Source organism: Chroicocephalus ridibundus, chromosome 6, assembly GCF_963924245.1.
Source record: "Chroicocephalus ridibundus chromosome 6, bChrRid1.1, whole genome shotgun sequence".
Taxonomy (NCBI): domain Eukaryota; kingdom Metazoa; phylum Chordata; class Aves; order Charadriiformes; family Laridae; genus Chroicocephalus; species Chroicocephalus ridibundus.
Window position 1 is genome coordinate 16,853,694 of NC_086289.1, and position 14,674 is coordinate 16,868,367.

Sequence of the window (14,674 nt, forward strand, 5' to 3'; positions counted from 1 at the left end):
GGTCTCCAATACTTCCATTTTAATTCCATTCTAATTTTAACTTGATTCTACATTTTAATTATATTCTAAAGAAGTTGGACAACTTTTATCACTAGAGCAGACAATAACATCGATAAAGCTCCATGCTTGTGTGTTTCTAGTCAGTATTTGGAGGGGGGGAAGAGGAGCGAGGTTTCCATATCATCTGCTCAGGAGCAACTAATGAGTTAGGAAGAAAACATTCTGAAACTTCGATGGAAGAAATGAGCAGTAACAGCTATATTGCAATAACGCTGCTTTCTGTATATATAGGTCACTCATTTGAGAATAATCATGTAAGCAAATCTACAAGGCTATTTTTTTATATCTATGGGAAATTTACTTTGCCAGTGCATCTAAAATGAGTAATTATATCATGCCTATTTTAAAACACCTTCTGCATCTTAAGTTAAATTGTTTTTATATTGCTTTGTAAGAATACATTCGTTATGTAGAGCTGTTGATTTAAAGTAGTTGCTACATTCTGGAATGTGTGAATGTATTCTATGTTGTATGAATGTTTCCATATGCAAAAATTAAAATCAACTTCAGCTGATACTTTTCTGTATATGAAAACGTGCATGCTGTTTATGGTTGTGTATAGGGTGGGCAAGTATATGATACTGAGATATTTGAATATTCTAACTGCAATTTTAAAATAGACAATGTATTATAAGGTCTGGAGCAATCCCTTTAGCACCTTGAAGGGTTAGGATAAAGCTAACTGTCTCAACAGTTACATAAAGGAAAACTAAATTTTCTCTGCATATAGTTATAGATGTAACATATACTTCTTTAATATTGGCAATATTAACTGGTATGGAATGAAGAATAGTTGTGTATTATTTACTAACTGCTTTAATGTTGGGTATAACAATGATCTGAGGTTTATAAAGAAGTTTACAAATATTTTAGACCAAACAATTTAGGGGAAAGGATTACAAATTTATTGCAAGAAAGGAAATTAGTAAATTAAATAGTAATGCACTGCAAGTAAAGCATTAGTGTTTAGAAACAGAGGAAAACATTTCCTCTTTTTTTTTATGTTTAATTTACATTGGGGAATAATAATGAGCATGTACTTTTTAAAACTTTATTAGTTATCTAGTTAAAGAAATACTTCAATATGAAGAGGCATTGCAGACAGCATTGAGAACAGTGTGTAGCCTCAAGTATCATCACCATCTAAACCTTCTTCATTTTACTGTATTGATTTTTCACAACATTACGGATAAAATCAGTGAGTATCGTCTCTTCTGTATCTGGTTCTATTTGGCTGTGACCTTAATACAAGATCCATAAGTGGTCCTTGATGCAACGGCTAGAATTCAGGTGATGACGTTCTCATCAGATTTAGATGCTCCATCTCATGTTCTCTGGCCCCATACAGTTCTTGTCAATAGCTGCAAAGGCCCAGTTTCAGCTGGCGAGGTAAGAACAGCTGGAATAGACTACTGAGAGGTGGAAGCAGTGGGTGTGAATGAACTACATCTGGATGAGTGCTCCTAACCCTTGGACAAAGGTTCCCCTAGCCTTGCCTTTTCCACACAAGCCAATTCTGAGCAGTGCTTTAGATGCTTAAAATGGAGAACTGTGACAGCAACTGCTGTTGATGTTCATGTCTCATCAAAATGGACCAAAAAGAATTTTTATTCTTTGTCTGAAAGAGGACTTAGAGAATCTTACGAAGAACAGTAGCAGGAAAATCCAGCTTCCTTTAAGGTAGTGTTAAGTTTAGAAGATCAGGTGGCTTAGAAACGTGGTTGTGGTGGAGTTAAGGATTACTCATTTAATTTGGCTTTGCACTCCTTGCGGTCCTGCAGAACAAAAAATTTAGTAATCTGGATGCCATAGAGACAAGAATCACAACTTTCTGGAATTCTTTTGTCGTTACCATGAGATCGTGAGCCAGAAGAGTGTTAGCTTATGTGAAAAATGAAATCATTCGATATCAAACTTGAAAACTTTAGTTGAGAGGTAAAATTTCAGGTGGAACTGAGTGACTTGTATATTCTGGCTCTTTCCTGTCCTGGAGTGCTCAAAACTACTTTTTGAGCAGAGAACGGTTTGAAGCCCTACTCCAACAAGCTAGTGACAACTTTCCCCTTATTATTTTGTTTTTCAATGCATGTCACAACAGGAATTGGATTACAGAAGTGTCAGTCCTCCCAAGGTGATTTCTCAACAGTGTGTTACACAAGTGAGAGACCTCACTGAGCGGTTGTCTCAAACTAGGACTCCTCGGTTTATGCAACTTTAATCAAGCAAACTGAGACACATAAGTTGTTTGCCCTTTAACTGTCCATTCTAAGAGTAATACAGAATCAGTTTCTCTAAAGCTAAGACTATTGTAGAACTCTTATACCGTGCACGAAATGCAATTTTTTCAAAATGTAGTTGAACGTGGTTTGTATTTGTTTCTGCAGACTTTTCAGAAAATTGCATTTTTTTCAATCATAGTATGAGTATTACAAGGTTTCCATTTCAGATTGTTTTAAATTGTGTTATTGCTGTAAAAGGAAATCTGAGATAGCCAAGAAAAAAACACATCTGGGGATACAGCTATTTCCCTTTTGGTAATAGAAAGATAATCCCGTATTTACTAAGACTTTATTAATATTAAAAATGAAACATTTAATAATGTCTGTAATACAAAACTATGTAAGTAGTAGTGATCAAACGCATTTATGAAATATTACTATTTTTACTGGGCAGTTTGTAAAAATGCTTTGAGAAACACCGTTCACAAAAGGTGCTTTTTCTGTATTTTGTATGTGTGTGAACAGCGACTCGCGAGTGATCTGTAGAGATGGCACTCTCTCTGCGCTAAGTTTGAGTTTTCTGAAACTAAGAATTACTGCCTTGTGCTGTTCTGGAAAGCTTGACTCACAAATGTGTTACGGCCTCTGGATCATGATGCACCTCTGTGCCACTGGGCTTACTTTGTAGTACTAACAAGAGGCATTAAGAGGTGAATATCGTTCCTTAAATACCATGTGGAAATAAAAACTTTCTGTAAACTTAGGTTTTATATGGTGCTTAGTTATATTGGCCTTGACTGCTCCCTTGATTTGGATGAAAATCAGAAGTGTAAGAAAGAAACTAAATAAACTTTTTTGAAGAAAATGTGGTAATGAAACTGTTTGTTAAAATATGAAGAGCTTTATGGAATTTAATCAGAAGAGGTCTACAGACCGTAAATTCTACAGATGAGTGAGCACCGTGAACTCATTTCTGTGATGCACCTCGTGGAGATGGCTTCAGAAGGCTGAGAGTTCAGTTTAGGTTTGAAGTTTGGGGCAAGGACTTGACAGCTTGTAATGGTTTCAGTTCCAGTGCCTTCCCTGTCTGTAGTCAGTGTCTTTTGTTCTTGGGAGACGCACTGATCTGAGCAGGACAGCATTGGTTACTGTAGACATTTAAATAAGTTGTTCATATGCTCTGGGTACCATAAAAGAAAGGCAAAGTGGGTTTTCAAAGCCATGAAAGAGTGAAATAGTCCTTTCAAATAAGTTTAAGCAATCCAGAAGCTCTTATTTAGTTAAAATAGTGATTTTGAGGACCTGAACAATGACAAAACTAAAAGTCTCTATAATTTCATGGTATATTTATTCTGTAAATTACAACAATATATTAAATACAAAAATCTGTGGCTTACAGTTTGGTTTTTTTAGTCGTTATTATTTATTATTTATTTTTAACTTAGCAGCAGTGGGGTTAGCCATTGCTGTTACCCAAGGAATCGTAGACAATATATGGTATGGACCCTGCTCCAAAGACATTGCAGTCTCTGACCAGCGTGTGGCAAAGCAATATTATTAGTATACAGTTGTGGCAGCTCTTTTTATGCTTGAGAATATTTGCCCTCTAAATATCTCTTCTGGAAAATGCCATGGTCCACATGATGCTTTTGGGGATGAGGACTGAGGTTGCTGGGCCAGGTGTTCCAGCTGTGCTGGACCCAAAGTCAAGAGCTAGACTAGGAAACTAAATCTTATTCCCTCGTCCTGATGACAGCTGGCACAAAAGAGTATGTATCTGAGCTATTATCCACACTACTCGTTTTCTTACCCTCCACAACACCCCCTGCATCACAATTGCCTGGGTAGCCCCTGTCCCACACTAACTCCTCATGTTATCTCTAGCTGGGGGCAATCTGTTGTGGCTTCTTCTCTGCTGTGGGCTTCCTGGTGCTTAACGGAGCTGATCCGGCATTTGCACATTTTCTGAAGTGGGTGTGTGAAGTCTCTCTCTCTCTCTCTCTCTCTTTCATAACTAAATGTACTTTTTCATGAAGTTTGTAGGAGCATAATTACTTCTGAGACTGCTGCTCCTTTGTCCCCCGTGGCTGAAACTCTTTGACAGGTTCAGAAGCTATTTGGAGGGAACCAGCAAATAAAAATAAAGAAACATACACAAACAGTCCGTGATTGCATAAGCGGCGTTTCCTTGGGAAATCAGGATGAAAGATCACTAAGCAAGATTACACATATTTTTCACAGTTGACCCAGAAGAAAAGCATGCCAGGCGCTAATCCTTCAACTGTGACTGCTGTATAGAAACTTGCTGTTACGTTTTCCCAATATTCCTAGACATGTTTCTAGACAAAGAAAAATAATACTGGAGTATTTGTAAGAATTTAGCATTGGATTTAATTTTTGTTTTAATTTTAATTTTATTTTCTGCTTTAATTTTATTTTTTCAGCTGTATAGTTGTCTTACTCAACCAGGTCTCACTTAGATTGTGTGTACTTTTATTAAGTGTTGCTGTATCGTAAAGTTACCAACTGTGTGGCAGTACTATGCAGTCACGGGTTGTCTTCAGTTCTTGTGAAATAAGATTGCATAAAAACCTACTTTCAGTAGATTTCACTGTGACATTCTGCAACTATATATTGTACTGTGCAATTGAAATAATAACACATTAAGTTGAGGGAATAAAAGGGCAGGAAAGGCAAACAAAACAAATTAGACCATAGAAAAAAACCATGCTGTTAAACAGCTGGTATAAAAATATGGTATTTAGATGTTTAGCAAAACTCAATTGATGAAAGGGTAAAATATAAAGGTTTTGCATTTTGATATGCTGATGTCCTTCTTTAAATGTACAATTTATGTTCTTTAAATTGCAGGCCACTTCATTTCTTTTCCTGCGTATACTTTTGAAGTGTGCGTGTGCGCACACACGTGCACACAGCCGTGTTCCTCCTAGGCACTAGGGAGGATTGGACATAAGCTTAAAGAAATTGGTAAACAATTTTCTTTTCAACACGTATGTATGACATCTTTAAAATTAGAAACTTCATAAATTATATTTAGAATTCCTTGTTCTTTTTGGGGTTGTTTTAAAAATCAAAAAACGCTAGTTATTATAAATTAATAATAATTCAGACTGCAATTGTGCAACTGTTTGGGGTTTTTTTCATTCTGAAGCACTTGCAGCTAAGGAGTGTGCCTCTAACTTCATGCAAGTACTTTTAGCAGAAAATAGGTTAATAATCTTGGAGGCCGCAAATGACGACATTAATTCACCTCAAATGCCACATAGCCATGTTTAGAGGAATGCTGTGATGTTACTTAGGGAAAGGGCAATTTTAAAATGTGTTTCTTAGAGCTGTCTGTTGTGTAAGTAGTCATGGCATGATTAAAACTGTTCATTTTTTCCCAATTATTTTCTTTGGAGAAACATGGAGGAAGGAAAATCAGTACAAGTTCCTTTCGAGCATCTAAAGTTTTCTTGCCCCTTTTTCTTGTATTTCAAATCCCACATGGATTTAGTAAATTCTTTAGATCTAGTTTCTAATGATAACAACTGAGTTCTTTGTTTAATTTCACCTTAAATATTCTCAAAGAACAAAAATACAAATGCTCCAACTGTTATTTTTCCTTGTCTAGTAATATGTCTAGGAGTCCTGGGGAAATGTAAGCAATTTTTAATGTTAAATTTCTTATTGTGTTGGCTTGTTGTGATTGTTTACAAAAAACCTCATTATGCTGCATTACTATTTGAAGTGGTTGAGCATATTCCAGTAGGTGAGGAAGGATGGGAATAGCCATGGGGAATGATTTTTCTCCAGGAGAGAGACTATCTGTACTTTGTGCACATACTCTAAACTAGACTGAAAACAATTCATATTCCTCTTGGAGCTCATTGAACTTTGAGTTACCCTTTTGGTTTCAGTGTCAGATTAAGAGATTGTCTTTCTAATTACAATGATGCGAGTGTTTGCATGAAGCGGGATAGTTCCCTTTGTCACTTCTAGAAGCAGCTAATGTAGCTGGAAGTTTTTTAATTGATGTCAGGTATGCTTGCCTGCAATATATTCAGTACTAAGGTAATTATAAACATTGAGCCAGAAAGGACAGCTCTGAAAATTCATGAATTACTGAAGTTAAGGTAACTGTTCTTCCAGAGAGACATCTATTGTCTAAACAAATACATCTGTTGGTCCTCATGTAGAAGTAAAGGAGTGCAAGGTGGAATTCATTTCAAAGTAAATATGATTTTGCTGTGGGCAGTGTTTTAATGAATTGCACAGGAGGAGGATATTTAATTTGCAATTGTTGCATAGAAATTTTGAGAAACCAGAGGAGGAGAAACAAAGGCAAGATCAATGTCACAAGTCAAACCGGGCAAATTTAATTTTTAATTACCTTTTCATTTTAATTCTGTGCTCCTTTATGGATCTCTTGATTATATCCAATGACTAACAATGAGCTACTCATTTAGCAATGCAAAGGCTGAGTGTGTGCATTTTTTTGAACCCCCCTGACAAAAAAAAAAAAGCCAACCCACAAACAAGCAAACGGAAAAACTCCTCAAAACTCTCAAAAATCCCCTCTCAAAACTCCAGAAGCTATAATGTCCTGGTATGCAGTATCAAAGAGAGATTTAGCATTGCATCCGGAATTATAAAACTCTTGTTATTCTTAGTATGACTGTCAGAAACAGAAGAGTTCGAAATTAAAAGGAAAATTACATTACCTTCTTTCTAATAGGGATATGTAGTATGTCTTGCAAGCATGAACTAACTATGAAGGCACTTGTAATGTAATCTGTCAGAAAGATAATGTATTTTTTCCCTCTAGTCATTTGTTATTTTCCAGTACAATACAGACTATCAGACATCACATACTTTATATTTTAGAGGATGAGACAACAGGAAAATACCCTGTATGTCTGCAAAAAAGCGGTAACTCTAACAAGAGAGGATGTTTCCTTTAGGATATTACACTGTTGTTTAAAAATGGCAGTAATTAACTCCAAAAAATATGTTAGTGAAATCAATCCCATTGTTTTAGTGCAAGCGTCCAGAACCAAGTCTGTTTCCCATCTTTTCTTTCTACCTTAAGCCTGGTTTTGGTTTGTCTCCTGAACTGCCACGTTCATTCTCTGGTCCTTGTGGTATTTTTCCCCCGAAAGAAAAAACATGAGCTACCAGGCCACATCTTTGCTCTTAATTCCGTGCCTCATAACGAGACGTAAGACTTGCCAGCGCTGCATTCCCTCCCAGGCGCTGCTCATTGGCGTGACGGGCGTTTCTGCCATTCTGAATGTGCTGCTGGGATTGCATTCCTCCAGTTCTGGCGTGAAACTATGGTTTCAGCTTGGGCACGAAGTTGCCAACTGCTGGTATGTATGTGGTATAGTAACGAAATTTAAGACGTCAGTGGTGCCAGGTTGCATTGCTATACTTTTGAGTGTAACTATTTGCGTTTTTTCCCTGACAAAACACATTTCTGTTGGAAATGCTATCATGGCAAGATGAAAATGTTTTGTGGGGACACAGCAGTTTCAGAAACATCTTTATCATACAGCCAGTATTTAATTTCAACTGGTTTGTATTCACAAACTAGAATCTTTTTGGAATAATAACGCTGAACTATACCACTTAGGACTGATGCAACTTGTACATCTTTCTATAAAGAACTAGCAGACTGGTTGGAGTAGGAAAATCAGAAATAACAGAAATGTAGTTTAAGGGCAGTTGGTACGAAGTCACAGAGCAGCATCCTGGGAAGCCAGGCTGATAAAAATTAGTGCTAGTTGATTGATAACGGAGCTAATCTTGTGGAGTGAGCTGCGAGGTAAATTGGTAGCAAAGTCCTTGTGTTTCGGTATTTTGTGGTTTTAATCCCTCAGCTGTAGGCTATTGATGGAATAACGTTTTCAAACTCCAAAAAATATTATAGTATTTCTTGTATTCATATGCAACGTGGTCTTTAGCATGTTTACCATTAAGAAGACCAAAGTTGGATGCCTCGTCTGGCAGTATCTGGACATAAAATGTGAGAGACCTCAAGTTCTCTTGAAGGAGTGTAGGAACATCTCAACGTCACGGTGTGCTCAGGTAAAAGTATCAGAAGAAAAGCTCCAAACTCCATCCTTCCCAGAGAGTTTTCTGGGCCCTACTGATGCCTTTTTTTGTCTGTCTCTGACTTGTTATCAGTTGACAGACTTTTCTCATTTGCTTGCTTATAAGAAAAAGACTTTACATATGTAAGTTAGTCTCTTCCAAAAGTTCATGTCTCTAGAGTAGCTTGTGAGGTCTCTAATGAAAACATGCTATAACTCATTCATATCATGCTCGTCCATAAATCCTCCAAAGGTACCTAGTGACCCCGGGAGCTTGTTGCCCTCAGAACTTGTGGGGGTGCCTGCAGAAAGCATAGCTTGTTCTCCAACACTTGTACTTCTCCAATAATCTCTGAGAAGGCAAAATAAATAAAAAAAATAGAAGGTACTTGAAAAGCAATAGAAAGAAGGGCTATGTTTTATGCCAATTTAGTCTAAGAAAAAAAAATATCTCCAAAACGAGTTGTCTGAAGCAGTTAGGAAAGCTGATGTAATATAACAGCTGTGGGCAGTTTTTCTCCCCACTTCTTAATATAGACAGAATTGATTAGTTGGGTGTAGTATAGTGCTGCGTGTGTCAAGTAGGTGCAAAATGGTTGTTCTCACGAGAAAATTGCATGCAGACCTAGCACATGATAAGCTGTCTTGTGTTAACACAAATTGCCTCGTTCTTGAAATGGAAAGTGACTGGGAGAGCTATAGAGGATGTTTGTATAGTCTGAGCTATGCACATATTCTGGGAGAAAAAAGAATTACAAAATTCCTCTATGCTCTACTTCAGAAAGTGTTTTGCTGAGGAGAATACAGAGAGAAACGTTGTGCTGGAATAAAGATGTGTATTTTTATTCGCTTGTGAACTTGAAAAAATAAAATAAAGTTGCTCTACGCAATGATAGTGAGCTTCATCTTGTAGAAATAAGCCGTTTGAGTTAAAAATAAGCCACTTGAGTTCGCATAATGCAAGAAACTTGTTGAAGCATAAATATAATGGTTTTATCATGCGTTTGTAACCCAGAAAACTGCCAATGGGGCAGCTTGAAACTCTTAAAATCAATTAATTTCTGTCTATGAAAAAAACATGAAAGATGCTAAATCAGGAAAAAAACATTTTAGTTGTAGGTACCTGAAAAAAAATTATTGAAAAGCATACCCTCTCAACTATAACTGTAACACTTTTGCTACAATGCTATAATTAATGGCCAATGAAAGAAACTTTTACAGCTAATGTACGTTCCCCAGACACATGGTGCATTTGTTATTTTCACTGAGTGTTCTTGCCACTTTTTTATGTTCAATATTCACATGTGTTTCTTAATGCAAAGTAAGTTAATACTTTTTTAAAGACCTTAAAGACATGCTTTTCAGCTGAAATGGGAGTTTAAAGTACATTGTGTTCAGAACAAAACAGTGTTTTCTGTACTGTGTCAGCAGCTTAGTTGAGAATTCGATAGCTTTTTTCCCCTTTGTACCATTAATTGCTTTTAGGTATTTCTGAGAAGTGCAAGTGCCTCACAAGGGACAATTCTCCCATTTGAGTGAAGTTTGAGTACTGTATTAAGCTTTCCTACTGTACGGAGTCATGTGAACTTACAAAAATATTTAGGAATGTAAGACCAGAATGGGTTGCAGACAGGCTGAGTTTCCAGGGATAAAAAGAAAATTTGTTCAACTCTCCCTCTCACCGTAGACACCATAAACTAGCCACTCCATTAATTGCTTTCCAGCACTCCATTAAGAACACTGAAACTTCAGTTCAAAATAATGTCCCTAAAAATTATAATGTGTCAGAGGAGAAGAAATTGTAACGTGTCACAGGGTTGTTTCGGTTTTGGGGTTTTTTTTGTGTTTTTTTTTTTTTTTAATTTTCCTTTTATGTCTTTGGCACAGTAACCAATAAATCCTCATCAGTCCAAATCTGACAGCTACTTTAACCATGAGTATGCCAGCAAGGTATACCAACACAGACACCTGAAATTTTTTCAGGTTCCCAGCGTGAACTACCCAACACTCCATCTCCTACCCTTTTTTAACGAAAAAGGAGAAGCCGGGAAAGCTCCTGAGGCTGTGTTCTGCACCAAGCAAGAAATAAAAAATACTGCTGGTCCCTGCAGATGTCCAGAGAGGATTCAACTCTGGATATGCAAAAATTCATGTCACAAGCTGCAATTTCTAGCTCAAGTAAGCCCTGTCTGGGCATAAACCCTATTCCTTAACAGTTTCAAACTGCATTTTGAACAATTTGAAGGCTGCTCCAAATCTTTATTTCTGTAAGAGCTACACTTTTTTAAAATTTCTACTTTGTCTAATTTGTGATCTAAATGTACTTATAGCCTATTTTTATCCATATGACTTTATAGTACTGTTATCCTTTAACTTAAACTAATCCCTTTCTTGTTGAAGGGGTCACCATTTATAAACAATGGTGTAATACTCACTTTTCTTGTCTAAGCAAGCCAAAAATATGATAATCTCTTAGTGACATCATGAAAATAACCATGAAATGTATACATCCTTAAAAAAATATTTATGGGCACAAAGCCTGAAATGTCTCTAAAAGTAAGATGATTATCTGCAAAGATTTATTTTGTATGTAATGACAATGCACTCTTTTTTTATAGTCTAAAAAATGGGTTTGAATCCAGTTTATTGAATGCTTAGACAAGTACAATTTCAGCTTAGTTTAACATTCAGAAGTGAGGTTCATGTTGTAAAACTCTCATACAGCTGCATACAAGGAGGACCCCTCTGGAGAATCTACGTGTAGAAAATATCCTTGGAAAATCCACAGGGATTGTAGGGTTTAGGACGTCTGTATAAAGCTGCTTTCTCTGGTCTTGTGTAACCAGCCAGTTCTGCCCAAATTGATGCTTGGAGAAGCCCAGTGAAACTCTAAATCTTTCTGCTGATGACACTGAATTGATTTCTCTCTTCCTATTTTTATTTGTGTTGTCCCTATTTTCAAGTTGAGTGCTGACATTACTGGATGGGTGGGGGACGTTCTTACATTCTTTTCTTTTTGCCTTCTCTAGAACTGAGAATTCAGTTAACTAATCATATTTTCTTTTTTTTTTTTTTTTTTTTTTTTTTATTCAAACTGTCCTTTGCACAGAGATAGAGGGTAAACTACAGACCTTTTGTTACAGGCCTTCTCTCCCGATTTCCTTGCGTTCAGGTGTGTGAGTAGTGATCTGTCATGATTGCTTTGTACTTTATCTGCGTAAATCAAATTAAATGCTTTTTCTTCAGACGGAAAACAAGACATTTCAGTTATTTTTTCCTATTGACTATGTTCTTGCGCAGCAGCTGCTGCCTGATTTCATATACCTATCTCTTCACGTATTTAGGTTCTGTCTTACCGTAAAAGGAGAAAATTAATCTTAGCTAATAGCTCTGACATAATTTCTCCTTCATTCAGCCATTTCCTACTTTTATACTGCCTTGTTCTAATTTATGTTAAGCAGTGACAATGAAAGGAAAAGCATTTAACAAAGTATAAAAATGGTATCAAAAAATCATGAATATTAGCAGAGGGGTGGAGGACACACACGGAACATGGGAAGGCACCTGACCGTCTGGAAGGGGTTAGCAATAGCATGTGCTGGAAATAGTCTTTATGCAGACTTTCTTCTTTCATTCGTACTGACATAAGGAAATTTCTGGTCGTCTCACCTCTGTGTTGAGTCACCATGCTAATGGATGCATGTGCTAAAGTTTTGTTTTGTCATTTCGGGCCTCTCTCCTTTGAAAATTCCCGAAAGTTCTCTGGTTTTAGGTGAAATATTCGTTTCCTAAGCATCTGATCCCTATAGCATTATTAAAAAAATAAATAAATCTGCCCTTTGTCATTGTATTTGTGTTCTCACATCATTCTGCCTGTTATTTTTCTTGTGTTGAAATAACCTACTGGATACTTCTCTCTTATGTGTAGTATGCCATACCTGCATAATTATTTAAAGTTCCATAAATGTGCATGAAGTCCTATATTCTTACTTACTTGTGGCCCATTTCACCCACAAATCCAGTCAAACGTTTTTGTGTGACGATTCCTCAATAAGAGAATTAGGATTTAATTCTCACATAAGCAAGCTAAGCCAAGTTTCATACCTTCAGCCCGCCTAATGCCTCTCGGTAGCCCTTGTGGCTTTCCACACCTCCGTGTTACGGAGGTGCTATTCCCTAACGCTCCACTCCTTTTCGCAGGAACAGCCCATGTTTCTTCAGAAAACATAGCTGGCGTGCTGCTGAGCAGCCATTTCGTTAGCAAGCATTTTAGGGAAAAAGGTAGGTGCGGGCTGGGAAGTGAAACTCTCCTCGATAGCTGCAAAGAGTATAGGACCATAATTTATGAAGTATGTACGCTGGACACAAGAAGTCGAGCATACGCCAGCAACCAGAGCGTGAACTCTTCAGGACTCTGGGCTGGGGCCAACGTATGCAGAAGCGGGTATAGGCACGGCATTGTTGCTGCTGCTGCTTCAGCTTGTGCAACAGGCTAACACGCCGTACGCCACGCTCTCTTTTGCTGAATGAACCTGGCAAATTCCTTGCTTTAAATACTTGATGTGTCTTAGTGAGGTTGAGGTTCAGCGGACTAAAACTCTAGAATGTTTAATGAACTGTAAAGCACTAGCCGTGGGCTTATTTATTTACTTTAATGCTTGCGTGTTTCAGAGGCGGTAAATCTGTTGCTTTAGTGTATGCTGTTGAAGTCACTGGGGGTACACTATGAAGAATTCCCATTGATCGCCCAATTTGCCTGGTAAATTATTCACATATAAAAGCAGATGTGGGTACTGCTTTCATTAACTGGATTTACACAAAACATAAAATTTATAAAATAGCTGGGAAGGGTAAACAGCATGTACACCTCTTTGTGATTCACAGCCAGACTTCCGTGAAATGAAGAAAATTTTCAGAAACCAAAGCTTTACTCGTGACCCATTTAAGTCATTGTGTAGTTCAACAACATTTAAAAGATGATATATGGGATATATGGAAAAACAAACCCTAATGAAGTGTGGTGAGCCAGCAAGAAGCAGACAGGATCACGCAAGGTATTATCAGTCTTGCAGAATGACTGAAAGAACCTTTTATGCTGGCTTACAGATTTTACCGTCAAACTTTAGTAATGGGCTCACGTGGAAAGAGTAATCTGTGAGAGCAGCTGCTGCTGACTTTCCTACTTCAATCCACAGCCTGAACTAAAACTAGAAACGCTGTCTTTTCTTCTTTCAATATTGAGATAGTAGTATAGCTGGGCAACTTGTATTGATCTTGACTTTGAGAACAATCCTTTAATATGCAATATTGTTTTGGTGGTATTACCTCTAGCTCATAAGTCGATGTTCTGACATTAAGAATAGCACAACTCATCATGAATTTCTAACTTGGAGCTACACAGGAGTGCACTGTTTGCGTTAATTGCTAGGATAAATTCGGGTTAGTTAAGTATGAACTAAAAGATCAGAGCGATACTGCCAGTTTGGCAATATTTTTTTCTAAATTCAATTACCTTGCATTTCCCATTGAAGTTTCAATCTCCTGTGCGAGACAGAATGAGCATGGGTTCAAAGAAATTAAAAAAGAGAATGCATGTGCATGTATGTATAATATCAGTGCCAATTTGCCAGCGGTGAGCCTGAAGGAAGGCAGCCTGCCTGCTCCACCACTCACCCAGAAAGTTAGCAGAACAGTCAATCAGCCAATTACCCAGCAAGCTATCTACATCCCAGAATGCTAAAAGTCAAAGCAATTTTTTTTTGTTCTTTACTGGCATTTCCTTTACTGGCATTTCTCCTTTTGCGTGTCAGCGATTCTGTGCATTTTCTGTATGTTAAAATTGGGAACGTATAATCTGTGTTTTCTGGCTTATTCGCTTGTATTTTCCTAATCAGGTATTTGTTTCATTTCATTATATTAATTAAAGGGATTTCTAGGTATTATTTTTATTACTGTTATATTTGCTTAAGTGTACCATTTAGTTTTATCCTACCTGACTTTGTAGAATTAAATCGAAGGTGGCTGTTTTGCTTCTTATTTGCTTCAAACAACATCAGCGAAAAGACGTAAGGGAACAATGCAAGAAGGGGCTGATAGAAACACAATATGAGGCACTGCTGCAGGTCGTTATCCTCTGACCCCTCTTGGCTCCCTCCTCCTCTTCCCTCAGAGATGGAGGCAATGGAAGTGATTAGAGCTTACCACACCTTGTGGAGGAAGGTTACAGTTTGGGTAAGGAAAATATCCTTATATATAAGGAAAATATCCTCACGTATACCCCTTGATGATTTCTGCTTCCAG

At 37.3% G+C, this 14,674-nt stretch overlaps 1 protein-coding gene across 4 annotated transcripts in view; it reads left to right on the plus strand.

The window, feature by feature from the left end:
• The window catches only part of ADGRA1 (adhesion G protein-coupled receptor A1), a 272,861-nt gene that overhangs the window by 45,931 nt on the left and 212,256 nt on the right, over positions 1 to 14,674 (plus strand). The gene's annotated exons all lie outside the window — the stretch shown is intronic.